Below are 27,771 nucleotides of genomic sequence, written 5' to 3'. Positions count from 1 at the left end.
CTGTCATGTAATGTCTCATTTTTCTTACTCTCAACTGGTTTAGAGATATGAACAGTTATGTGAATAGCAAATGGGCTTAAGTAAAAAAAATAGTTGTCAGTAGAAGAAACAGCATAAGTTTCTCCCGAGTGTATATAGACTAAAGAAAAAGAGGGGAAAAAACAAGAGAGAAAAAATAAAACCCTATGTTCCTGAGAAGCAATTTAAAAGACTAGGAAGTAAACCGGTTATGTATGATGAGCTGTATGGCACTCTTACATTGGGATACATAGGAGGACTAATTGACAGAGCTGAACATGGTCCTAAAGCAATGAAAATTTAATCCAATGGGAAATAAAGAAAAAGATCAGCAGTAAAACTTAGTGCAAGAATGATTTTTCAGTTATATGATTTTCCCTTAATTTTTCCAAGGGATTATCTTCGAAGGAGCCAAGATAAAGCTAGCTGTTATAAACAAGTGTTCATTAATAATCATGGCCTGTTTCCACTGACTCAGAGAAGGGGAAAAAGGTAACAGAGTAAACAATCACTCTGAAAATCCCACAGAATTGAGTAAGAGGTGTTTCATTTAACTGTAGTGGGTTTACGTGGCAAGGTTTTGGTAGCAGGGAGCCATAGGGGTGGTTTCTGTGAGAAAGATCTAGAAGCTGCCCCATGTTTGGGAAGGGCCCCATTGTTTTCCAGATCCGAGCCAATAAGCGATGTTGTTTTTCGCCTCTGTGAGAGCATATTTAAGACAGGGAAAAAACGCTGCAACACACAGCAGCCGGGAGTGAGGAACAGCCTTGCGCCAAGGTCAGTGTAGAAGGAGGGGGAGAGGTGCTCCAGGCGCCGGAGCAGAAGTCCCCTGTGGCCTGTGGTGAGGACCATGGTGAAGCAGGATGTCCCCCTGCAGCCCATGGAGTACCACGGTGGAGCAGGGCTCCACGCTGCAGCCCGTGGAGGAGACCACGGTGGAGCAGGTGGCCCTGCACCGACGGAGGCTGCCGCCTGTGGAAGACCCCTGCCGGAGCAGATTCCGGGCCGGACCTGTAGCCCGTGGAGAGGAGCCCACGCAGGAGCAGGTGATCTGGCAGGAGCTGCTGCCCGTAGGGGAGCCAGGTTGGAGCAGTTTTCTCCTGAGGGATGGACCCCGTGGTACGGACCCATATCTGGAGCAGTTCTGGAAGAGCTGCTGCCTGTGGGAAGCCCACGCCGGATCAGTTCATCAAGGACTGCATCCCGTGGGTGGGACCCCACAGCACAGGGGACGAGAGTGACCGAGAAGGAGCGGCAGAGAAGAAGTGCTGTAGACTGACCATAACCCCCATTCCCCGTTCCCCTGCGCCGCTCGGGGGGAGGAGGTGGAAGAGGGTGGATGGGGGGGGAAGGTGCTTTTGTTTTTTTTTTCCTTTGTTTTCTCACTTCTCTCGCTTGTTAGTTGTAGGCAATAAATCTTACTATCTCCTTATGCCGAGTCTGTTTTGCCCGTTACAATAATTATTGCGTGATTTTCTCGTCCTTATCTCAATCCTTGAGCCCTTTTCACATATTTTCTCCCCATTCCTCTTTGAGGAGGGGGAGTGAGAGAGCGGCTGTGGTGGAGCTCGGCTGCCCACTCGAGCGGAACCACGACATCTGCCTAACAAAGGTACCTAGAAAAATCACATAGGTTAGTACTCATGTTTGAGAACGTATATGGGGGGAATAGTGATGGGTAACTGGGATATTCTGACTGTTCCAGCAAACATTATGTGTAAGTTAACTTGAGAGATACAGAAATTGGCACTATATTAGTAAGAAAGGAATCTTTAAATTTGCTGTTGAGAAAAAAAGAGAACTGTTTTCTATGAGACTGAGAACCTTATACTGATTCTGCACCAAGGAGAATTCCCAGAAGAATTGAAAGTTTTGGTAAATGAGTTATGAATGTCTTTCTTAGAATTCACAGGGGTTTGCAAATCTTTACAGGAGAATCTTTCTGTGGTTTGCTGTTTTCATGCTCCTTTCATGTGAGATTTTTATGCAATGAGAGGATCTCAAGTAATCAAATTAGCAAATATACTTTCTACATTGTATGTTCAAACATAAAATAAGAAACACATAGCATTAGGACACTGCATCTTTTAAAATAACGTGTTCAACTATTCCTGCTCTGACAACAAGTGGGAAAAAAGTTTAGTGTCAGTAAATAGTGTGAAGATAAGTGATAAATACTGGTAAATATTAAAAAAAAAAAAAAAAAAAAAAAAAAAAAAAAAAAGATATAATGTGCTGACATATATATACACTTAAATACTTCTATTTTCGCTAGTTATATGCAATACTAACAGCCAATTTCCTCTCAGGGAAAGAATGTGATACTTTTTTATTATTAGTTTTTAGATCCTGAATGCAGCTTCTGTGTGTTCTAAAGCTCAGACTGGGAATATTGCAGTCCTGTGAGCTGGTATAGCTTATACCTGTAGCATAAATTCAGTGCAGCTCTATGAAAATGTTTTTTTCTTTTACCAATATATTTATGTGTAGAAATCAATAAATAACAGTGGTAACCATAATCTTGTTCTGAGATCATTACATTTATTGGCTGTAAATAAAGTCAAACATATCCTAAAATGTTAATGTTTGTACCTTCTGATTTCATTGCTTCTTTTACTATTTACCAATTCTGCAGTAACCTCTCCTCCCACCCACTCATCCACCCACCCTTCCTGCTGCCTTCCCTCACACTACCTGCAGTTTCAGTAAGAGCTTTTTATATTATTGTATTTGCAGATTTCATTCATTAACTCATACTTCTGTATTTTGTATACTTCTGTATATTGTTTCTTTGGAATTAGTTCTCATGTATGTTGTTGAGGATCTTCACAGTTAATACTGGAAAACAGATCAATAGATTCCATATAAAAAGTAATAAAGATTATTATGACACCATGACAGCATAAACATTTTTTTTTTCTTCTTGCCCCCAGAGTGGAAGAAATAGACACTATAAAAGCAAAAATAGAAATGAGGTGCCTTGTATACTTACCATGGATGGATTTGGCTATCAGGAAGCAGCAAAGGCTGGTAAGTCTCCTAGGGCTGGCTGTCAGAAGCCACAGGGGTTCCCACAGGACAGCTGAATAAAGGGCTACTCCCCAGCCAGAACTCATCCCACTGTTCCAGTCAGGAGCTGGGCAGCCACTGGGGCAGTGCCAGCCTTGGGTACATAACCCCTGGGATAGGGACAGGCTAAGGCCAGGTCAGGACACATACCCCCTGAGTGGGCCCTGCTCAGAGGGACCCATGGCCAGGAACAGTGCTGGGAGACCAGCTCTGCTGCAGCCTCACTAGGGCAGGGATTGAAGACCCTAAGGCTCATGTGGGGTCAGGGGCTAAAGGTGTGGTGGAGGGCACCCAGGTGGCTGAAATGGGGCCTGAGGCCCTGGGACTGGCCGGGGAGCCCTAGGGCATGGGAGTGCTCTTGGTACAATGCTCTTCTCTGATGTAATTTAAGTCAGAACATCTTCCTCACAAAGGAAGAACTGAGAACAAATAAAGTTAATTAATTGAAGAATGGATGAAGTGTACTGAAATGGAACATAATGGACCCATAGAAATATTAGTGAATTTTCAAATTCATATTTTCAATAATGGCTGGAGAAGTCCTTTTATATGTTAAACATTAGAAACCTACCAACAAATCACAAAGCACTACCTTCAACAGCTTTTTAGTAGGGAAAAAATAAAAATAAAAAAAATCAATTTTCTTCAGAACTGACCAATTCAATTAAAAATGAATTTAAGAATCATGTTTTATGTAAGCACAGAGAACTCTGGTTTTGTAACACAGGTTCCAAGTTGCTTATTGCACAACCGATGCAGTTATTTGGAGCAGTGATCTGTCTTGTTTTAGATACCCTGCTTTCACCTGGAGACTGGTACAAGCCAGTTCACAGAAAATTCGTGGTACTCTTAAGGAGACAAGAAAAAAATGAGATTTATCTTACATCCTAAAATCGGCTAGAATTGAGATGTGAAAATTACTTGTATTAAAGTGTGAAGGACCTGATTTTGATATCAACTGTGCAACTGTCTGGCATAGATATCTAAATCAAGATCAGTACTGTTGCTTAATGATCTGTTCTGTCTCAGGAGCAAATGAAATAAAATGCTGTAACTTAGGTGAAAAGGGGACTACCTAAATTAAAAGTAATCGTCACAGTTCAGGTTGAAGTGTACTGAAATTTTTAAATACATTTTGTAATATTACTCCCCCCCCCCATCACTGTTATGTGTCTGCCTTTCATCTGACTGCTAATTATGTAAATGTGTGTTATTTTAATTCCAGGAGTTACAATACATTCCAGACAAATAAAGTGTTCCCCAAGTTTACAACAGAAAATTATTCATTCTTATGAAAAAAAAAAAAATCATGAATGTGAGGTTGTAGAGAAGAGGTGTTTTACAATAAAACAAAGATTTTTTTTCAACATTTCATATTTTCCTAGAGGAATATTTTAACTGTCCTGCCTTCATTTTCTTTTTTCATACATGAGTACCTTTTTTGAATTGTTGGCAGGTGAGTGACCATAGCTTGTGTGCTGCAAAAGACAGCATCAGATTTGCTATCAGGAAGGGTTATTCATTTCACTAATTCATTTTATGACTCATTCTTTACCACCAACTTTAGACTCTTAAACTCCAACTTCTTAGACTCTTAAATTTGGATTATTCTGAAGAAACCTAACACACACACAAAAAAGAGACAAACAATAAAAACAACAAAATTTAATTACAGACCATATTTTCCCTTAAAACAAAAGTAAACAAAACAAAACGCATATCTTGTATGAAAGAAAGATTACTTGACATTCCATTTTCATTGAAGACTCTTCACAACTATGATCTGTGTCCAGCCAAGACAATCAGGGAAAAAAAAGAAAAACAAAACAAAACAAAACAAAACAAAACTGCTTTTCATTGCTTGTCAATTAGTGCTTTATGATAGATATATTACCTTGTTTGAGTGAAGGCAAATAGACACTCTTCCTGCTACAAACTCATACATACTGTATTTGTTTCCTGATCTTATTGTATTTGTTTTTAACTGTTGAGCAGTATAGAAAGCTGGCATATGTCTCACCAGATTATAAATTCTACAAAGCTGTTAACATTTTGTGAAGTATCATAATGTACTCTTGACTGATCTTTTGTTACCAAAGGCCTCAGTCAGCCATTGAAGACTGAGACTGTCTATTTAGCGTGCCCTAAGTATAACTTTGAGACAGCAGGAGTTAGAGCTTTCTGTAATTATATTCCCTGATTATGGAATCTGCTCCCTATTGAGCCTGGAAGAACAGCATCTGTTGTGACATTTAGGTTAAAATTAAAGAGGTGCACAAATTAGTTGATGCATTTAACTGTGGGGAATCATTTTAATTATTATTTTAAAATTGTTTTTGTAATTATATATATATATATATAAAGATCATAAACTTTATGTTATTCTGTTAAGAGATTGTTTTAAATTGTTAGTTATTACTTGTCCACAGATGAAAGGAAAAGAGGTAGTCAACACCACTAATACAGAATCAGGAAGCCAGTCTGCATCCTAGGAAAACTGTTCTTGTGCTCTTAATAGCTAATTCATGTATTCTCCTCCTATACTACTTGATATTAACACTGTAGGCATGGAGAGGTTGGTGTTTCCCCTAATAAGTATCAGCTACACAGCTACATTTCTAAGTAGGTCTGTCTTTAAAAATAGCTCAAAGTCACAGAAAAAAATATCACTTCATTTAAACAGAAAATGTTGTGATTTGGTGGGGGGGGGAGGGGGGGTCGGTTGGGTCATTAGTCTAGTTTGACAACATTTCATCATTTCATATTATATTATTTTTCAGGTATTCCTGGTTTTGAATATTCTGGTTTTTAGCTACTGACCACTCCATCAGCAATTATTTTTCTCCCACAGTATTTAATTTATAAGCAGTGTGTCCTAGATATTTTTTTTTGTCTGGTTGGTTGATTTATATATATATATATATTTTTTTTTTTTGCATCATTAGGACACCCTGTTTTTTACACTGGAATTCTGTTTGCTTCTCTGTAGAAAAGTCTGTACAAATCTCAGGTGTCCTTTTCAGAATTTAACTCATTTGTCCTCACAATGTTAACATTTTAATAGAACTATCTCTGTTTTGTTATGTCTTTCATGTATGTTATCATAATTAAAGACCACGAACACATCTGAAATTTGAAATCTTAATGTATATAGAGGTCAAAAATAGTGGGTTATGACCAGGGATGTTGATATTGTGTAATCAACAAGACAACAAATAATTATTTCCTTCTCTGCATAATTCCATTTGATTTTCTTGATGATCTGAAATCTTCATGCCTCTCCAGCAGGCTCTCCTGGCAAAGAAGACAAAACCTGTTGTGATTTTCTTCTTGGATAACACTTTGTTTGGAAGTTTGCAGTTACATATACCTAAATTATGGTAACTATGCTGAATGCCAAAATGAATTCCACTTTAAATTTACTAGTGCCTAGTAAATTTACCTTCCAATCCTACCTTACCATTTGTCAGAAATATTCCAATCTGAATCCTCTTTTAAGTGAATCCTCCTTTAAGACATCCCAATCCTGGAGCTATCAAGATGCATCCACCTTAGAACACAGGATCCATCATGAGGACAATCTGAAGTGACTATAGATATAACATGAATTGTAGTTGCCCATTAGTGGTAGTGGCATTTTGAGAGACAAAACATTTTGTTCAAACTCAGGCTCATTCAGGTTACAATATAATGAAATGTATTTTCAGGAAATTTTTGTTATATTCATCATGAACAGAATGCACTGGGTTTTGTTCTGTTTTGTGTTTTAAAAGCACGTTCTCATAAATGTTATTATAACTATCAATTTAATTTTTGGGTTTGTTAAGAAATCTCTTGCACAAGCTTTTGAGAATCCTTACATGTGCCTGAGGGGGGGGTGGAAAAAAAAAGAATAGCCAGCAATTTGCTTCCTCTGCTTGGAAGTAGATTTAACTTTCCTTCACAATAGACTGCCATTATTGTTTCGGTGTTTGTGTCAGTCTTTTCTATTAAAAATAACTTGTACAAGACCGGTGTTTTTTGTTTCCTTGCTTGGTTGGTTGTTTTGCTTTGTTTTGTTTAATTTCAAAATACCATCTAATGAAGGACTGTTCGAAAGGGTAATATCAAATTATTACATTCAATAAAACACTGAAAATGTCTTCTGTATTGAGGAATTATTCCAGAATTCTTTTTATAGTTTTGATGACTATAGAAAGAATAAGTTTTATAGAAGTTGACCTGAGTAACAGATTCAGAACATGACATTAGAGTTGAGCAGCACAGCTGGTCAAAACAATACAAAAAAAACAACCAAACAAAAAAAGTTCACTTAAGAGTTAATTACCTGCGTGCAAGTACATGAACAGTACTATGGAAAAGATTCAGTTTAAGCATTACATATATTCAAATTAAAAACTTGCTATAGATGATTTTCAGGGGCATCTGGCAACATTTGCCCTTTCTCCTTCAGTCAGAATACTTTTTCAAGAAAATAATTTACAGAATTCTACCTGTGTATAAAATATTCCAGACTACTGTAACAAGTTTCCTTCAAGTTTCTAGAAGGGTAAAGCTCACCAAAATCTTTCATTTCAGAGAAAGAATCAATCCATATTGAAAGCATCCACTCTTTCTGTCAGCAATATCAATCATCATCACTGATGAAGATGTCAGTCTGAAATACCTGCTGGGCAAATAGTTGCAAGTTGGCAGAGTAGCTCATTCTTCAAAAATATCTACAAAGCTCTATTTCCACTTAGCATAGGGAGTTTAGGCAGCTTTGTCAAAGTACATAAATTTATTAATTTTACATAAATAAAGGCTTCTTTACTTACATTAGTAAATTTTCTTTTCAGTAAATGGACACATATCAGTTAGCACACATCAGGGACTTTTGGTAGTTCGTGGTTTTGACCACCAGACAGAAATAGGAATGAGGGTGAATGAATATGAATGCATACTAGTCTTATGTACAGGTCTTGGGGATGTGCTTGCTTTCAGAAAAAGAGAGGCAGTATATATGAGGTGTGAGAAAAAAAAAAGGGGGGGGAAGGGAGAATAAAAACTGGTAGATGGGAAAAATTATGAGGTATACTGAATCTTCGTTTTTGTAAACACAGGAAAATTCTTTCCTGTCATTCCTCCAGGACAGGACAGTGAAACTGTTCTTCGAGTCTATGGGGAAAAACCAAGAGGACTTCAGAGACAGTTGTTTCTTAATCCAACAATGATGGTAAGACTGAGAATCTACTAGAGAGATGGATAGAAGGCTGCTGATGGCTGGTGATGCTGTAGATTGCAAAACCCTGGAACCAGAATAATCATGTAGTTTTGTAGACTTAAGAAAACTCAAAAGAACTGCTAAAGAACTAAATAAGTAAGTAAAAGTGAAAGAAAATGTTCTGAACGTGCTGGAGAGTTATAACCCAGGTGTTGTTTACAGAGGTCTAGGATGAAGTTGGGAAATAGTTCAACATTTTCTGATTTACTATGAATGTGATGAATTCAATGCTTATTGTACTCATTGCATACCAATGCAACTAAAAAGTAGGATTCGACAATGAGAAATAATTAAAATTCAATCTTTACTCAGATTTTAATTGTGGATTTTCACTGTAACCAAGTATTTACTTCTGTAACAATCTTCAGAACATCTGTTCCCTACATCAACAAAACATATGTATGTGAAATATTCAACGGAAGGAATTGCTTCTATTGAGAATAAATGCAAAATCAAAGTCACTGGAACAAAAACACTGCTTTGAGTATTTCCTGAACCTAGTCTGACTTCTTTAACCTATTTGGCTTTCTTTTGCTTGTGCTCACAAATATTTATTTCATGCAAAGTACACTATAAAATTTAAAAGTCCTATTATTTGTACTACTATAGAATCACAGAATCATAGAATGACTCCAGTTGGAAAAGACCTTAAATATCATCTCATTCCGACCCTCCTGCAGGTCAGGGGCACCTTCCACTAGACCAAGTTGCTCAAAGTTTCATCCAACCTGGCCTATTGTTTCGTTTGAACCAGGTCCTTTTGTTTGGTTTAAACTTGTCTCTTACTATATTCATTTAGTAATCTCTTGTTCTTGTAATAGGAGAGGCAGCAAACAGCAGTTACCTCTTCACCCTCTTCATGATCATTTTGTAGGTTTCAGACGTTACCTTTATGGGATCTCATTCCCAGGCTGAAGAGGATATTTTCTCATGCTTTTGAATAATCTTGTCTTCTGAATCCTTCTCAGTTCCTGTCAGTTCCTTTTCTTATTTCCAGACTTCCTTCTGGGAATAAGAAAATCAAACGTGAGTACATTATTCAAGGTTTGGGGAAAAAAAATAGATTTATAGTGATTTTACTTTTTTTTTTTTTCCTCTGCTCCTAGGTTTTCTAACATTTCTAGAACCTAAGGAGAATGAGACTAAGATGTAAACAAAATCAAATGAAATATTCATGTATCTTTTAATCCTGAACTTCAGTCCGGGAATGTTGGCATAACCTTAGACTCAAAAGGAAAAGACAAATGTAGAGAAAATGAATCACAACCAACTAGATTTTTTTTTTTTTTCTAAAAGCACTGTTTCCATAACAGAATTGCACTAAAAATATATTAATCTCTTTCAAAATGTACACACCCCTTCTCTTCCTCTTAAGGACATTATCTTTCAGTTCTAACCTATTTTTTGTTGTTCAGTTTGTTTGTTTTCCAATTGGATTTGGAAACTTGGATTATAGACATTCCTCTTGGTTAATATCTTGCCAAAGCAAGCCTACACTTGGAAGGTAGTTAAGTCTAACCTTTACAAGTGCTTTCAGATAACTACCCCTCATTGTCAAATACTCTGACATCATCTATTGGTTTCTTATTCCTTTTGTCTTCTTTTTAATGTTTTCTTTTCTCCTTATATGTTTTTCTTCTCTCTTCTCCTGCTGTTCCTATTATTTTCTGTTCAACAGGTTCCCAGCTGTAGTTTCCTTTGTTTCCTCTGTTTGACTCTGTTTGGTTCTTTTGAATCCATCCCCTTATCTCTGAGATTCTTTTAGTATATGCTTTCCTTGTAATCAATGTCTGTCTCATTTAAACATTTAAAACTAAGGTGTTCTCAGAATTGTCTTGGGAGCCTCTTTTTTTTTTTTCTTTTTCTTTTTCTTTTTCTTTTTTTTTTTTTTTCTATTGTGACAAAACAACTAAGCATTCTTCCACCTTTTCTGATGATAAATAGTCCTGCTGTCTGTCATTCCAGTGATGATTTCATAGGCTTAGAATGTCAGAGAAAACAAAGGCAAAAAAAAGTATAGCCAGTCAAAGACTGAAAGTAAATATCAAAAAATTTTACTTGGTTAGCCTGATACAAGACATGACATTTTGGAACTTGAAGACTGTCTTTGGTTTATGCCAAAACATTTATTTTTTCATTTATTAATACAAAAAAATCAGTAGCTCCAGTATATATAAAATACTGAGTATATATAAAATACTGTGATTCTCAGAAACTCACACTGAAGTAGCTCAGAAGACTGCCTGCCTTCTATGCATCTACTACTTTGAAACTGAGGAATGTGCTCTACACAAACTAAACAACTGTTAAGACAAATGTTCAAAATTGCTCATTTGTAAAAGGTGTCCCAAGTTTCTTTAAAGTGAGAATCCTCCTCCTCCTACCCTTCAATTCCTTTCATTTTGTTTCAAAATAAAGTAAGATTAGGTATTACAGTGTTATTTGATTTGATTGTCAGCATAGTAGTGAGATAGAAAACAAAAACTTCATGCAGAGAAAATCCTGTCTTCAGCCCTCCAGCCTTCTTAATAGTTAAGTAGAATATGCTTTTGAAAAAAAAAATAAATAAATAAAAATAAAAATAAAAATAAAAATAAAAATAACTTTCAGTCTCAGCAAAACACTACCAATCATGCTACCTATCCTAACACGTTAGTTGGCTGTCTTCTTCAATATCTTTGCACATATTCCAGACATCAGAAATAACAAAAATCAAAAATGTATCTAGTTAAAAGTTTTCCACCTTTTTGTTGTAGTTGTTGTTTTTAAAGAAATATATAGTTTCATCAAAACTGAAATTATGCATGAGACTTGACAAATTTATTTTGCTGTGGTTGAATCATCTTGAAATATTTCTGTATCTAAAACTGAACTTTTTCCTTTCAAGCTAGTTTAATACCAAATCTAACCTGCTTATATTTTGGCAATGACTTATACATTCTGTTACCTCTGTCTGGAACTTAGGACATAATGCTATGTGTTTCACCTTCCTCTTCTTAGTCAACTGTGTAACATACGAGACAGAATCTAAAAGTTTATGATGGAAAATAAGTTATAAGACACTGTACCTAAAATTCCCATGAAACACTGACAGTTCAGCCATATAGGCCTCTACTAATATAATCTCAAACTAAAGGTTGTACTTTGTTTATTGACATCTCAGAATCATTCAATTTCATAAAATATGAGGTTATCTCCATTTTATTATATTTATCATATATGGTAAAAATAAGTACCAAAAATACAGATTTACGATGGCAATAATCTGTTTTTCAGACTAGTGTTAGTATATATATCTGATTATCTCTTCTCATGTATCTTTTCATACCAAAAGGAATAGAGCATCATTTTGTCTATTTCTGGCATATTTTACAAAACAGTATCAGTAACGCTTCATGGTTAATTGTATCAAAGGCAGCTGCAAGACCTAAACAAATCAGTTTGAGGACTTAAGTCTCTGCCTTTGCCAAAAGGAGATAAGCAGGCAATAAAACCATTGCAATCCTCCTCTCATATTTGCTGATTAATGTTAAGGATTCTAGGTGTCAGCAGAGACTGAGATAATTATATTGATGCCCAGAGATTATTTATTTTTATAGAGGCTCCCTAGAGAGCAGAAGCCTTGATTTACTGCCTCCAAAAGGCTGCCTTGTCCCTCTTGGAACCCCGGAAAAAACTCAAGGCATATTTCCAGGTTGTGAATCATAAGCTGAGCAAAGAAAAGCCGGCAAAAACCACCAGCAGACAGCATTCTACATTTGTCTTCTCCAGATTGAGCCTTGGTCAAGCAGCAAGGGAAAAGTGTCTGTCAATAACTTGTTTCATGATCTGTTAAAATTCATTATTGTAGACCTATATGACAAATGCAAGATTCTCTATGCTAGACATAATTGATTGGAATTTTCTGCATATAAATGTTTAATCCAGTTTTGTTACATAAGAAAAAGATGTGGTTTAAATTTTCAAAATCTTCTGACTCATATAACAGGACTATCATTGGAGACCACTGTTATATATTATTTCATCCCATTACCACCTGATAAGTGAATCTGCTTTTGTAGTACAATATGAAAGCACATGCTTCACCACTAAAATGGATAAAGGTGATCATCACAGACTTTTCATGACAAAAGGATATTATCTGCCCTTGTATATCCATGATTTCTCAACAGACAAATTCAGCTGGACCATATACAGGCATTAGTCCACAGAATATTACCAATTTTCTCATTATTACCATGAAATCCTGCATTGTGTCTTAAAATTGGCTACTACAGAAAACATTGGAGCAGCATCATTGTTCCATCTAGATAATTCCATGCCCACCTACATTGGCGGACATGCCAGAAGAAAAGGTAGTAATCCTTTTTCTTTCCCAAGTCCATTCTGGAGTTTAATTTTTTTCAGGACTTTTGTTAGATCCACGTTATAGCCTTGGCTGTCAAGAGTCACTTCCACCCCTCTGTTGTAGCGTATTATCTGTCTGTGTTTATTATCATACCAAACATTATGTTTATTATCATACCAAACATTATTAAATGAATTATTCTAAAGGCCTGACATTTCTGATTCTCTTTGTTTTCTAGGGAACAAGCAAGACAAGTTTAATTACAGTGCTTGGAATGGAAAGGCAAACTTGTTCAAATTCTGTATCTTCAAAATGTTTCAGTTCAGGCCACTTCTCAAAATGATCCCTTTTACATTTTAAGTAGATTATTTCTATCATATCAGCTTGCTTCAAAATGATTAAGCATGTTACTATTACAGAGCGTTCATTGTGTATTATGAAAAATAATCATTAGCCTTATTTTGATGTTCTCATCTGTGACTTGACTGAATAATATAAGATCCTGTCCTACATTTCATTTACTGTTTCTTTCCTAAGAAAATAAGGTTTTAACAATATTCTTCTCCATTGCCCATGGTATTCTTGAAAAGTTTGGATGGGAAGGGAATGTATAAAATTTACTCCACATGGATGTTTTTTATAGCATTTCTTAGGAAATAGAGGAAATGAAGCACTGGACTGAGGAGGTCTGTCCAAAGTATCTCCATCTATTCTCAGACTGTATCTATTCTACAGCTTGAATGTTTTCTGTTTACCACCACTGTGGATGAAATAGAGGTAGGATAGTTCTCCTGGATCTATCACTATGTGCATCTCTAGGATACAGTCTTTTTTTTTTTTTTTTTACGGTACAGTTAGTAGGGGCACTATCAGCCTATCCTTTGTGAGAAGAGTCCAGAGCCTAACCCATGTCAGACAAAAGCCAGCTCCAGCCAGAAAAAAAAAAAAAAAAAAAAAAAAAAGCACACACACACAAAAAAAAAGCTGAGCCAATAAGTGATGTTAGTTATGCATCTGTGAAAGCAGACTGAAGAAAGAAAAAAAAAAAAAAACAAACAAAAAAAACACACAAAACAACAACTGTTGCACAACAGCAGCAGGGAGAGAGGAGTGAGAAAATGTTAGAGAAACATCACTGCAGACATCAGTCATCAAAGATGTTCTTAACCGAGAGGGTGGTCGCACACTGGAACTGGCTCCCCAGTGAAGTAGTCACTGCACCAAGCCTGTCTGAATTTAAGAAGTGATTGCACTGTGCACTGAGTCACATGGTCTAAAATTTTAGGTAGACCTGTGCAGTGCCAGGAGTTGGACTTGATGATCCTTGTGGGTCCCTTCCAACTCAGGATATTCTATGATTCTATGATTCCCTGAAAGAAGGAGGGCAAGAGGTGCTCCAGGTGCTGGAGCAGAAGTTCCCCTGAGGCCCATGGAGGAGCAGGTGATCTGGCATGAGCTGCTGCCCGTGGGGGCCCCAAGTTGGAGCAGTTTGCGCCTGATAGATTGGACCCCATGGTGTGGGGTCTGCCTGTGGGAATCCCATGCAGGATCAGCTCAGGAAGGATGGCAACCTGTAAGAGGGACCCTATAGTGGAGCAGGGGCAGACAGTGAAGGAACAGCAGAGACAAAGCATTAGGGACTGACTGCAGCTGTTCCCCTGACTGACTCAGGAGAATTCCCCATTCCCCTGAACAGCTCGAGGGGGAGAGGTATTTTTAATTTGGGATGGGAGGGAGGTATTTTTAATTTGTTTTTAGTTTCTCACTGCTCTAGTTTGTTAGTAATAGGCAACAAATTACATTAATCTCCCTATGCTGAGTCTGTTTTGCCCATGACAATCACTGGGGAAGTATCTCCCTGTCCTTATATCAACTCTTGAGACCTTTTTCATCATGTTTTCATCCCTGGTTTCTTTGATGAGGTGGAATGAGAGAGTGGTGTAGTTTAACTAGCCATCAGCATGAAACCACCACACACACATTAAACAAAGTACAATGCAGAGCTATGCAATTTTTCTCCAACTAACAGATTTTTTTTTCTTACCAAATTAAGTACTTGAGTATCAAGTTAAACACAGTGAACACCTTAAAAACTATTTTAAAAAAAGAGTACTCCAAAATAGTCTTATTTGTCAATAATCTAAAATAAAATGTAAAAAATGTTAAAAGAGGAATTTGAGACTTTGTTTTCATCTTCTCTCTCCATGTTTGTTTGTTTGTTTTTGCCTTGAACAGCTCCAGCAGTAGTCTTGAGTTTCCAGGTTTGATGTTGTTTTGTTTTTCCATAAAATTAATACTAATGCTAATAGCAATTAATTTACTCTTTGTAAATTCCAGTGCTCTTTAGAGAGCAAATAAATATTTTAAAATTAGCAGCTTTTAGATATAAAGTATATCCCATTTATTTTATTATTGTCCTGTGCTTCTTGCATAACCTGGAAATCTTAAGAAACTGTCATAAAAGTACCTAGGAAGAATTTACATATTCGTGATATAATGAGATGAAATAGATGACCTTTTGAAAACATTCCAACACTGTTTTCTTTAAGCCCTCCAAGTCTTCTGAAGCTATGAGGCTATGTGAGATCTTTATTTCTTAAACTCCTCACATTACCTTGCGCCATGAAGTATTTTGTTTGAATCTGACCTGTAAATACACATTCATATTCTGACAGTGTTAATTGTAGATAAAACACTACAATATGAGCAGCACCTATTTCTGGAAGATAACTGTGATCAAACATATTTATATTACCGGTTAGCAGAAAAAATAGAATTGAGAAATAATTTGTTAGGATGGAAAATTCAAGTGAATGCTTACAAACACTAATGTGCGCCATTTATCTAAGCTTTAACTTTAACATTATATTGTTTGCCTGCTTGTGAATGGTAGTATTCACACATCTTACTAAGTTGTCATAACGTTTGTCTCTTTAACAAATCTAAAAGGCTAACAACAACAGAAAAAATCAAATATTCTTGCCTCTTATCCTAGTATCTGAAAAAGAATTTGAATCTTAGCATAATATATATCTATATTTCATGAAAATCTGCATTACATAACCACAGCCTTAACCTAAAACAACAAGGCTTTGAGCCATTCTTTCGGTAATGTATATCATGCCAGTAGTTTTCTCACTGAGAAAAAAGTAGCTTTTTAGATGATGGCGAAGGGGACTCAGGTAATCTAACAAACCTTGTTTCCAGAATATCATTTTTTAAAAAACAGGTAGGTAAATATTCCATTGTCAATGTAGTCCATGCTCCATGACCTGGGGTGAGGAATGGGGAGGGAGGGAATCCATTTTTGCAGAATGGAAAAGGACAAAATAAGCGAGGTATAAGATATTATGTTCCTGTTTCACTGAGATTATAAAACATTGAGACTAAAAAGCAGAAACGAGAGAAAGTTTTCAACATTGGCAATGTGGTTTCACTAAGAAAAATCAGTTGCATAAGCAAATATAACATTTCTTACTGTGTCTCAGTCTTGCAGCACTTTAAATTATAGACACATGTATAGTCCTTCAAAATTAATATCTGGCACTGATTTATGTATAGAATGACTGGCCTATCAGCTCATGATTTCTGATTCTGAACTGATGGAAATCTGCAGTAATACACCTGCGTCATCAAGTGCTGGTCACCATGACATTATTTCTGAGCTACCTTTAGTGCTTATATAGTGTTCATGGGAAGATATTAAATATCAAAGTCTAAAAGATAATGCCATGTTCCTCTGTTACCTTTTCCAAAAGGTTTTCCCTTCAGATTTTCATCTTCATGTAAAGGCAATGAGAAAAACCTTCCTGAAGCATTGTACCTTCCCGGCTTCTCAGTGCCTGAATTTTGTGCCATTCAACAATTAATTCAGATAAAGGATACACAGTATGGAATGTTGCACTTGTCCAGATATGGGGAACATTTGTAACAATAGGCAGCTATCAAAGACTGTCTGAGAAGGAGAACACCTAAGATATGGTAAAAATAGGCCTAGGTAAAAATAGGTGGTGATTTTCTTTTTGTGAGCACTTCGATTTTATATAGTATTTTTAGGGCTTTTAATTTTTCTGACTAATGCAATTATTAAAGGGTAATGTTGCTAAGGCAACCTCATAGAACATTCCTTCCCTGAGGTAAATAGACAATCCCAAGAAAAAAGAAAGTAGTTAATTCCGACCCAACAAAGTTTCATTTTTATTTTTATTTTTATTTTTATTTTTATTTTTATTTTTATTTTTATTTTTATTTTTATTTTTATTTTTATTTATTTTTATTTTTATTTTTATTTTTATTTCTGGAATGTAATTTCTCTTCTCACATCATTAGGTTTCTTTGCCTGCACTGAAAAGTTAGAAGAAAAAAAAAATAATAAAAAAAATCAGGAATATGTCTAACATACTATCATATTCCCTGTTGTAAAAATCATAGATGTGTTGTATACCATGTGTCCGTACAATAAACAAATGAAAAACCATACTAGGGACTTAAAAATGACAAGGCAATTTTGCAATTTTGCATTTTTTTTCATGGTATCTATTCTAATACAGGTTATTGCAGAATTTCAGACTACTATGAATTAAATACAAATTTCCCATATAATGTATGCACTTTGGAATGAATTAAATCTGTGCTAAAGTACTCGGGGTTTGCAACTCAAAAAAGGCATATTAGCCTGGAATGGATATTCTCTGTTTGGATGTGAAAAAAAGAATTATCACACACTATATGTGTGACATCCCAATAACAGACAAAAGTATGCAATGTCACTAATAAAAATGATATAAGCAACACAACCAAGGAGAAGAAACTGAGTAGAATAACAAGTCAAATATTAATTACCTTGAAAAAGTTAAGCTGAAAAGTAAAGCAATTGGAGTAATTTAACAGCTAGATCAGGGTCCACGTCCAAAAAAGATGTGTTTCAGTATTTCCTTATAAGACTGAAACAACATTCTTCAGCACTTGTCATCAAATACTCTTTCAAAATAAGAAAATACGCCTAAAAGTAAGAAAAAAATGAAAATGGAAACTTATATATGCTGTGTGCATCACTGATGAAAGACGACATTTTATTTTTTTTTCTTGATATTACAGAAGTGAATAATTACCCTTCTTTGCCAAAAGTACTTTACATATATACATATATATATATTTAATCATAAACTTCAACTTTACCAGACTCATTAAACAACTTCAATTTTATTGCATGCAGGATACATGAAAAAGAAAAAAAAAAAAAAATCAATATATGACTCCATCAAACAGATTTACCACTTATGATGTAAAACAAGTTACATAAGCCACAGAATGAGAAAAGCCTTCATAATATCAAGTTGAATAAAATAAAATAAGAAAAGAAAAGAAAAGAAAAGAAAAGAAAAGAAAAGAAAAGAAAAGAAAAGAAAAGAAAAGAAAAGAAAAGAAAAGAAAAAAGAAAAGAAAAGATAAAATGCTTTACTTGGCAAAATGATTTATTGTTGATTATCTTGTTAAAGTTCAACAGCACAGGCTGTTAGATTCTGGGTCCCAGTTCAGACCGGGGAGTCGAATTCTTTACCCTGTCCAAGCATATTCATGGAGCTTCACCTTCAATAAGGTTGCCTTCCAACAAAAAGAAGTCTGTTCAGAGTACTCAAGTTCTAAATCGTCTCAAATTTTGAAGTTCTTTTTACAAGGTTGCCTTTAGTGTCATTTTGTTTAATTCTCAAGAAAATATAGTGAATGTTAGCTCATTCAGCTGCTTGTTATAGCCTGCACTGGAAATGCTTGGCAGTCAAAGAGTACAAGACAGATAATATTGTAGACCCTTGATATTTCAGCCTCTTATTATTTAGGGCTTTCAAGATGCTGCTTAATGAAATCTGACATCTGTTGATATGATGAAGATGGGAAATGCCACTTTTCAAACAGCTGTGCCTGTATTTTGCTGAAACTTACTGTATAGTTATTCATTCTCACTGTAGATTTGTGCAAATCATGCCTCTTATTAGCTCCTTCTGCTCTTCTATACATCAATTTTTACAGGCAGTACAGTTGTGTTAGAATTCCCCAGGCAGACATATCCTCCCATATCTTTATGCTCCCTAGAGAGACTTCATTTCAATAGCAACTAGGAAACGATTAAGAATTTCAGTTATATCTAAGCACCCAAATGTTTCCCTCTTCTTCCTTTAAGATGAAGAACTTGAAGCTCTCCTTGGCATTTCCATTAACTTCAACCTCTGGCAGTAGAATGAAGCACATCAGTCATTTCCATTATGTTCTCCATATATTTACTTCTGAAAATGAAATTAGATTTCTGGATCATTAGGGACTGCTATTGCACTTTTCTACAGCATAGAGCAGAAATCCACATTCTAACAGATTTAGCTGCGGTGTGGATTTCTAATACCTGCATGTTAAAGCAAGTGATCTAACATAAATTGTTACTGTTATACAAGCCAGGAAAATTGCTGCCAAGTAATCTTGTAAGTTTTCTTAGAAGGTGAAGTGAAAGCTTATTTGACTATAAAGGACTCACTCACTTCATAGACACAGGTTTTTCATCACCTTCCACTGCAGATAAAGGTTTGAGCTCTGGAAGATGCAGGGCCTCAGAGAAGATCCAATTGACCTCTTTCTAATCCTCTGTAATGTTACACAGTCTACTTACCTCCTCCCACAGCTCTTTGACTTGATAGTACAGCCGCTCAGCAACTAACCACCTCCTGCAGACAAAAAGTTCACATTCTCCAGCCTGAGTAAGTGGTCACATTCAATCCCTACAGCATGAGACCTGTGGAGCTGCATTGTCTTTCCAAAGCCCCATCTAGGTCCAAGATCCTAATAGTAAAGGAAAAGCTACTGCAGTGCTGTCTGGGGACCATGCCGTATGACCACTAAATCTAAGGATGCATGTGCCAGGGAGAGAAAGTTTTCAGACTTCTTCTGTACAAACTGCTACATCTGTTGACTGAGTGCTTGGTCCGTCTCCTATGTAGACCACTTCCCAGCACAGACTAAAAGGGAGGTTTTGACATTCTGAAATCAGGGTTCAGCTAGTACAAAGACTGTAGACACCTTTTAGTGAAGGACAGCTGACAGAGTTTGTCAGAAGTTGCTAGAACTACTCTTTATCCTTAGTCTTACCTGTCAGCAGCGGGCAACCTCACCTTCCTCTTGAGGGTTCCCAGGTGTTCACAGATCTCTGACAAAGTGCCCCAAAGCTCAAGAAGAAATCAAAGAAGAGCCCAGAAACTGATTTGCAAACTGCTGCATCTGTTGGTTTCCTCTGTTTAGCTGTGCTTTGGACCTGGTGGGCCTAAATACAGTGAAAGTTTAAAAAAAAACAAAACAAGCAAACAAGCATGTTCTGCAACATACAGTCAGAACTCGTCTGTTTAACTAATGAAAACTCAAGTCAAGTTTTCTGAAAAGGGTCCATGCTAGTGAAGGCCAGATTTCAAGTGAATGTGTAACTAATTCTGAATGAATCATTAGCAATTTATATATTTGCAGTAGAAATCAGGACATAACACCCTGTAAGAGTGAAATAGATTGTGGATTAGACTTCTGAGACATTTCAGAATCTTTCTACTAACCTCTGTAGTCTTTGGACCGAGTCCCAAAAACTCTGAGTTTCATCAGCGGTAGTATTAGATTTGCAATATTCAAACATATTCAGACTTTTGTTCCATTGATTTTAGGTATATTTGAGCTATATATAGATGTGGTGAAGTAGAACAGCTCCAGACCAAATTCCTGCAGGTTAAATGTTCAGAACTATAATTTAGATTCACACTAAAGATGGTAAATTTCATTACACAAAGATGTTGCATAATTGGAGCTCCTGTTATTGAGAGGAGATATAAAACTAATGTCATACATTAAGTGGCAAAGGGCCAGTGGTCATGCTTGAATAAGAAATAATTCAAAGTATATATAATATTAATGGTTTTGTGTGACTACAAGAGTCACTCCATTCACAGATATGTAATTTATACAGTATTTTCCAAAGTGCTTTGATTTGCACTGAATGGTATAAATACCTTTATATGCCAACATAATAGAAACTTTCATGGAGAGTATTTATTTTTGAATTATCAGGACCTTTAAATGCCCTCTGAATGCCAGCCTCTGTGATGTACTGAAGATGAGAATGTTCCCCTCATTAATTATTTTCCCCTCAAAAATGATGTGCTTTGTTACCTGAGCTATGCAGACCCAATATATTTTTTTTTTTTTTTTTTATGTGCCTACTTTTTAGACTGAACATATGCCTTCCTATTACATTGATGTATTTTGGATGATTTGTGCCTTCTCAATTACTGATTCTTTCTCCCTCATTTGGACAGTCAAAAATGTAAAGACTTCTTTGATCAATAAAGTCAGCCACCTACTGAAGCATCACCACTTATAATCTGATATTGAAAAAGCACTTGATGCTGCCTGGCTCAGGAAGACCTGGATGGAGGACTGACCACATATTGTGACTATTATGAGCTACTCAATAAAAATAACCTCTCTTTTGCACTTGCAAAGAAGGTAAATAAATAAATAAATAAATAAATAAATAAAATCAGAAAGTTTACTTGACAAATGAATCTATGGATAAGATCAGTATGGTATTGCTTTTAACACAGAAAGAATTCACTAAGACTCCTGTGGATTCTGGAGCTGATGGAATTGTTGTCTGATATAGAAAATAACTGTATTACTCTTTTATATTAACTAGTATTTATTTTTAATTTGGGTAAAATCTGAAGTATTTGGTTATACTTTCCTTCTTTATTGTTTCCTTTGGTATTTGTGACTTCATAGTCTTCCAGGAAACCTAAAAAACAACTGTTTCAGAAACATTTCTAGAGAAGTTTGAGTTCACCTGGATTCTCTTCTATCTACTATCTTCTCTTTGTTCAATATACTAGCAACTTAATCTCTTAAAAGCAGAGAGGTTAACTGTTACTTTTTCACAGTCTATTCACAAAGGTATCTCTCTTTATTTGTCCAGTCTTGCAATTAAAATGTCTCATGCTTTCTCTGAAATGTCTTAACTTGTTCTCAAACTCTGTCTCCCTAAAATTATCAAACTATACTCCCCCAAAATATCAAAATTATAAAAATTCATCAAAACTATACAAATGTATGTATGATATATACATACTGTATACACTGTTTTTATGTCTTATCCCTCACTTTTTATGCATATTTCCTTTTTTAGCATCTGTCTTTTAGCATCCTTCTTTATTTCCTCTCCAGGTGTATTCCTTGAGCACAGCTGACAGCATGAGTCATACTGCAATCATGCTAGATATCACCTGCACAGAGCTTTGCATCAGAAACAGCTTTCCAGTAAGGAAAAGGGTCATGAAAGTAAGAACATCCATGTACAAGTACATTAGAAACTATCTGAAAACATCTCTAATACAAACACATAAGAGACTTTATGACACTCAAGAGGGAAAAAACTGTCTATGACACATCCATGCCCTAGAATGTATAAAGCACAGTGAGAATATAGGTTTAATAATCCATGGTTGTGAAAACAAAATAATGGAAGGAGTTGTTCTCAGACAATGTCAATATTTTAAGCAGGTCATAAGGAAACTGCTTTCCTATAATTTCTATAAGTGAAAATAATTTATGTAGTTGCAGTTGTGGCTTGAGGATATACTCACATGAGGGAATCAAACATGACAAGATACTAAAGTATTGCAGCTGGTGTAGCTAAGTTTATCTTCCTTTTAACACTGTTTTTGTTGTTGGTGGTTTTTTTTTGTTTGTTTGTTTGCTTGTTTTTTTTTTTTTTAATTGTTGTAGCTGAACACGTAGTTAAATAACAGTCACATTTGGCTGCTTCTTAAACTCAATCAAATCTTCCTTGTATAGGTATGTCGATCAACCACAGTTTAAAAAAAAAAAATATATATATATATATGTATATAAATGTATATAAATTTGACTAAACCAAAGCAAATGAGACTACATTTAAGAAGCTATATAATCTGCTACCTTTAAATGATGAAGAATGTTTACCTCACAAAATTCACTTGTACTGTAAGAATGTCTGTAAGTAATGGGAACACTCCTCAGTTCTCTATTTGGACTGCTGTTCTATTTCAGTTTCAAAATGAAAACAAACAAACAAACAAAGAACAGCAGAGTTTTCTCTTCACAACTCCCTTTAAAACTAGAAGTCCTAACAAAGCCTTTGAAAACCGAGCTCATAGGATATGTAATAATCTTGTTCGTTATGTTGTATGTCTGTTCCTCTCCCTTACTGTCCAAAATATCTAACTGTGTGTGCATGGTATGTGCAAGTACTTTAGGTAAAAAATCATCAGGTACAGGACAGGTACTATAAAATAAGGAATGATGTAACAGAAGTTTGAAGTATATACATGTTTTATACAGTTACAGTTTCAAAATAAAACAGGCAGCTGTCTTTACCACCACTTTCCACAAATTACTTTATTTGGATTTTTCTTCTCAAACAAGACCAGAGTTTTAATGTATTATGGACACACACACAAAAAAAAAAAAAAAAAAAAAAAAAAAACATAAAAAAAAACCAAAACATTCCCTGAATGCCATCCCAGTGGTGCAGATCTTGGAGTACGACTGGTGTACTAAACACTTCAGTGAGTCATTCTCTCTTGGTGGATTCTGCTTTTATCAAAGACCTTGCATCTCTGGATATTTCATGTACATGATGAGGAAATGCATAGCAGGATTTCAGGGGACATGGGGGAGGAGGGAGAATAGGAAAATAGCAGAGAATTTTAAACTTCGCCTTCCAAGACGTGATCAAATATCACTTTAAAGTGTTCTATGTAAGGAAATAAGCTTATATATATATATATGTATATCATAAAAACAAAAATTTACCAATTTGCCAAATGATTTAAAACCAGATGAAATAAAAATTCAGAAATATCAGTAAATGAGAGTGGAAGATTTTGAACTTCTCTATTAGACAAGTTTCTTCTGTAGAAGTCCTTTATAGACCTGATCCTGCCCCACTGAAACTATCAGAAACATTACTCTTATGAGTAAAGCTAAATTCACATTTATGGTACCAAAAATAGGTCTGCAGGGAAAAAAATAAATAAATAATAATAATATATATATATATATATTACATATATTACTATAAACATATAGTTTTAAATTAATATGGGATTGTTGCATTATTGCCTGCTTGCATAAACATCATGAAACAATGTTTAACTTTCAGAGGAAATACAATTTGATTTTTACATTGGAAAATGAATTACTAGCCAGGTTTCTGTTTTTCTGTAGAGAAAAGTTATTATTTTATAGATACTGGGAATCCCAAAGAAAAATAATTCAGAAAAATATTCAAATTTAACATTTTGATATTTAGTACTTAAAAGAAATCCTACGCTTAGCGTGCATGTTTATGTGTTTGTGTCTGTATAAAAGGCACAAAGAATAAATTAGTGTTTAATAAGATTTTCAAATGAACTTCAGTTCAGAGCATCATATATTCTGGGAAAATATTCAAGAGTCCAAACTCAACATAAAACATATGATTTATAAGTTGATCTTTAATGTTAAAAATTTCTGAAATACTTGAATTATTGCCATTCAGATATACTCATTGCTTCATTGCTCATAAATACATGATCACCATTCCAGAGATTTTAGAGCATGTACATCACCATCTGATTGCAATGACGATATGAAATGATGGAAGAGTTAGCATGAGCATTGAAGTTTGTGACTGCCCGTGTGCTTGTTCAACACTTTGTTTACAGTGAAAAGAAGACTCTCTACCATTTTGCTGACAATTTCAAACACATTTACAAGATAGAAATGAAAGAGGGCCAGAAATACAAAGTGATTTTTAAAACAACAGTTCTTAGTGATAATCTAAATCTGAGTTTACACTTGAAGAAATGTGATTTGAAAGACTTGCATTTTGTTTTGCATTGCATCAGATGAAGCCAAACCTCTAAACAGTTTTAAATGGATAGCTTTATAATTAGAGTCTTCAATGCATGCATTGACCTCAGCAGAGTCATTTTACAGCTGAAGATTGCTTCTTGGAGTCATGCTTGCACTCACTCATTCACTCACTCACTCACTCACTCACTCACTCACTCACTCACTCACTCACTCACTCACATATATATATCCATGTATTAATGATATATCACTTAGGATTCACCGAGAAACCCAAAAGTTTATCAGGAATACTACAGCTTATATTTTGTCATTTGAAATGTAGAGTTTTAGTGGTGCTTTACAATAATCTACTGTGTTTAGTCTTGATGAAACTTAAGAATTGTGACAGGTTCTCTAGACTTCTAGTAGATTAAAGCTTAAATTAGTAGTATTTATAAAGCATTCAAATAGTAGAATGATGAAAATGCTAAGAGATAATCCAATAGAATAAACGAACTGGGATTCTGAGTGTCAGAACTATGTTAGGGGGAAACTAATTCTGAAAGCCCCTAACACCTAAATATTTCAGAGCCTGACAGTTCTGTGTTCAACATCAAAAAGCATAGCATTTGAAAGGTTTTAACATATGACAAACCTCTAATATTTTTTTTTTCTCATTGCTGTTGACAACTTACCTCGACCTTACCCATTGCTGTATGGTCAAAAAATAATATGGACAAAGTGATATAATTAATAAATTATAGGAAATTTTACACTTTAGCCTTTCTTTTAAATTCTTGAGTATAATGATTAAATCATATTTCAGTCACAGACTACAGAAATCTATCCTCCTTTAGTGCCTACAAGGTAGTCTTAGGCATCAAGACAATATATGCCAAGTGGAAATCATCTGTGATTTGTTCATAGTAAAGAGTAAAAAATATATTTTTTTCTGATACTAAGAGAAACCCAGGCTTTTTTTTAAAAAAACAAACAAACAAACAAACAAACAAACAACAATGTGATATTTTAGAGCCCCATCCAAAATTTACAGGAATTACTAAAACACTCATTTTGAATTAGACCTTTGATCTCACCCATAGTTCTATGGTATTTCTGTGTTTATTAAACAAGACAGAAAAGAATCTCAACAGTATGCTCTGAATAAACTGTTATCCTCTCTTTACCTCTCTTACAGTGCTACTGGTTTTGAAATCGGAGGAATTAACACTGCTGAAAACTATTGAGAAAATTTCTTTGAATAAAACAGAAACTGACACTAGACTTTGTCATAAAATGTCTGGGTATCCTACAACACTGTGTATTTCAGACTCATTCCAGTCCCCTGCAGTTTGTGAATGTGGACACAATTCCACCTTCCTCCTCTGAAGAAGGCCTAACATGAGAACTGTTGGTAGGAAACGCTATAAATAAACAAAGAGCAGTTGCACCTACGTATCTGTCCAGGGACTTCATTAGTATCCATTTTACCCACTCCTATACTATTTAAAGGTATTTAAACATATGAAAAAACTTTGCTTTCTCAGTCCTGGATACAGGACTGGTTATGTGAACACAAAAGTCATTTCCATAAAGAAAAAAAGATCTTATTTTAGCTTTTCATACTAAACATGGAATTTTGAGCTATTTATAAATGTTGATACCCTTGAAACCATTTTTCCCCTTAATGTTGCAAACATTAATTGTCACAGAATTATATAACATAAAAAAAAAATTATGCTGTGTCTGCTTAATGATTTCTGGTTTTGTAGGGTAAGTTGTTGCTACCACATCATATTTCTTCATGCCTGGGGAGGCTAGTAAGATTTGAAAAAAGTAAATAATTTTATGGTAGTGCAATGCAATTTATGCTTATCAAATAAAGACACACATCATATGTAATGGGCATCAGTCAGATATTTTTCTTACTATGAGTCCTATTGTGAGAATTAGCATTAATGCTCAGTTAGATCAAAATTAAACCAGCAGCCAAGCTTCCTAGGAGACTTGGACCCTGAGCTTACCTGAGCTTATTATGCTAGTTTCAGCAGCAAGTTAACTGTAGAGAGGTTATAAGCACCGAGGCAAGAATTATCTTTCACTGTACATACATTAAATCCCGGTAATCAGAAATACATATTTTCCTAGTTAAAGAAAACTATAGGTGCATTTGTTCATATAATTTGACTATAAAATGTCAGTATGTCCGCCAGAAGGATAGCTTGACTAGGCACTAAAAGATTAGAGAAATGACACACCTAAGGACATAGTTTCATTCTGATAGTCTGGAGTGATAATAGTAAGGAACTCCAGGTGAAATGTTGTCTGTCTTCGCAGAGAAGTGAAGTGTATAAATATTATTCTCGTGGAGCCCCCAAAGGTGTCTGTGGAGTAACCATACCACTTCAGTGGAAGTTCTTGTTCATGGACAGGGTTATTACAGATGCTGTAAGTGGTGGCAGAGTTTGACATGATTTAAATGATGGCCAAGAATGTTCTCCAGGATAGATGAAAACTTAAAAGTACTGTAACATAATGAAGTCACTTCCTCAAACTGTTAAAGATCCTCCTGTGTAAATGCCCTTGCCAAGGTTTGGAGGACTTCATATTTGTCTGCTTTCAGCTTCCAGTGAGGAAACGAACTGCAAACAAAATATATGCTTTGAATAAAAAAATGGATATTAATTTCCATGTTTTTTATGGTATGTTCTTTCAGAGATGAGTAGTAAGGTTCCTTGTTGATTTTACACTGTTATAAGTCGCCATGCCCAAAGGCAAGTATTTTGCAATGATATGAATCTCAGGATTCCACATAAATTTATTCTTAAGCACTTAGAAAAAGTTTGTAGAATACAGATTGGTTCCTTTGGTTAATAATAGTAATAATAGTCATTACTGAGATCTTAACAAATAAAAAAAATAAAAATAGCAGCTTCTCCCCCCACATCGCAGAAATAAGGTGAAGGGTGGATTTTGGAAGTGCTTGCAGCATGGCTCAGAGGGAAAGAAAATGACAATGCCATGTGTAATAGTCTATCAATCACTGGTGTTGCATCTTTTCCATCCACTATCATACCTGATCTTCAGACCCCAGGGAGACACCAAGACAATAACAGTTTGTCTTGCTTAGGCTACATCGAGGAAAAAAAAAAAAAAAGATGAAACTCACTCACATTTTTCC

This window comes from Netta rufina, assembly GCF_964035555.1.
Source record: "Netta rufina genome assembly, chromosome: 5".
Taxonomy (NCBI): domain Eukaryota; kingdom Metazoa; phylum Chordata; class Aves; order Anseriformes; family Anatidae; genus Netta; species Netta rufina.
The sequence above is the reverse complement of the archived record's forward strand: the minus strand, read 5'-3'. Positions refer to the sequence as shown.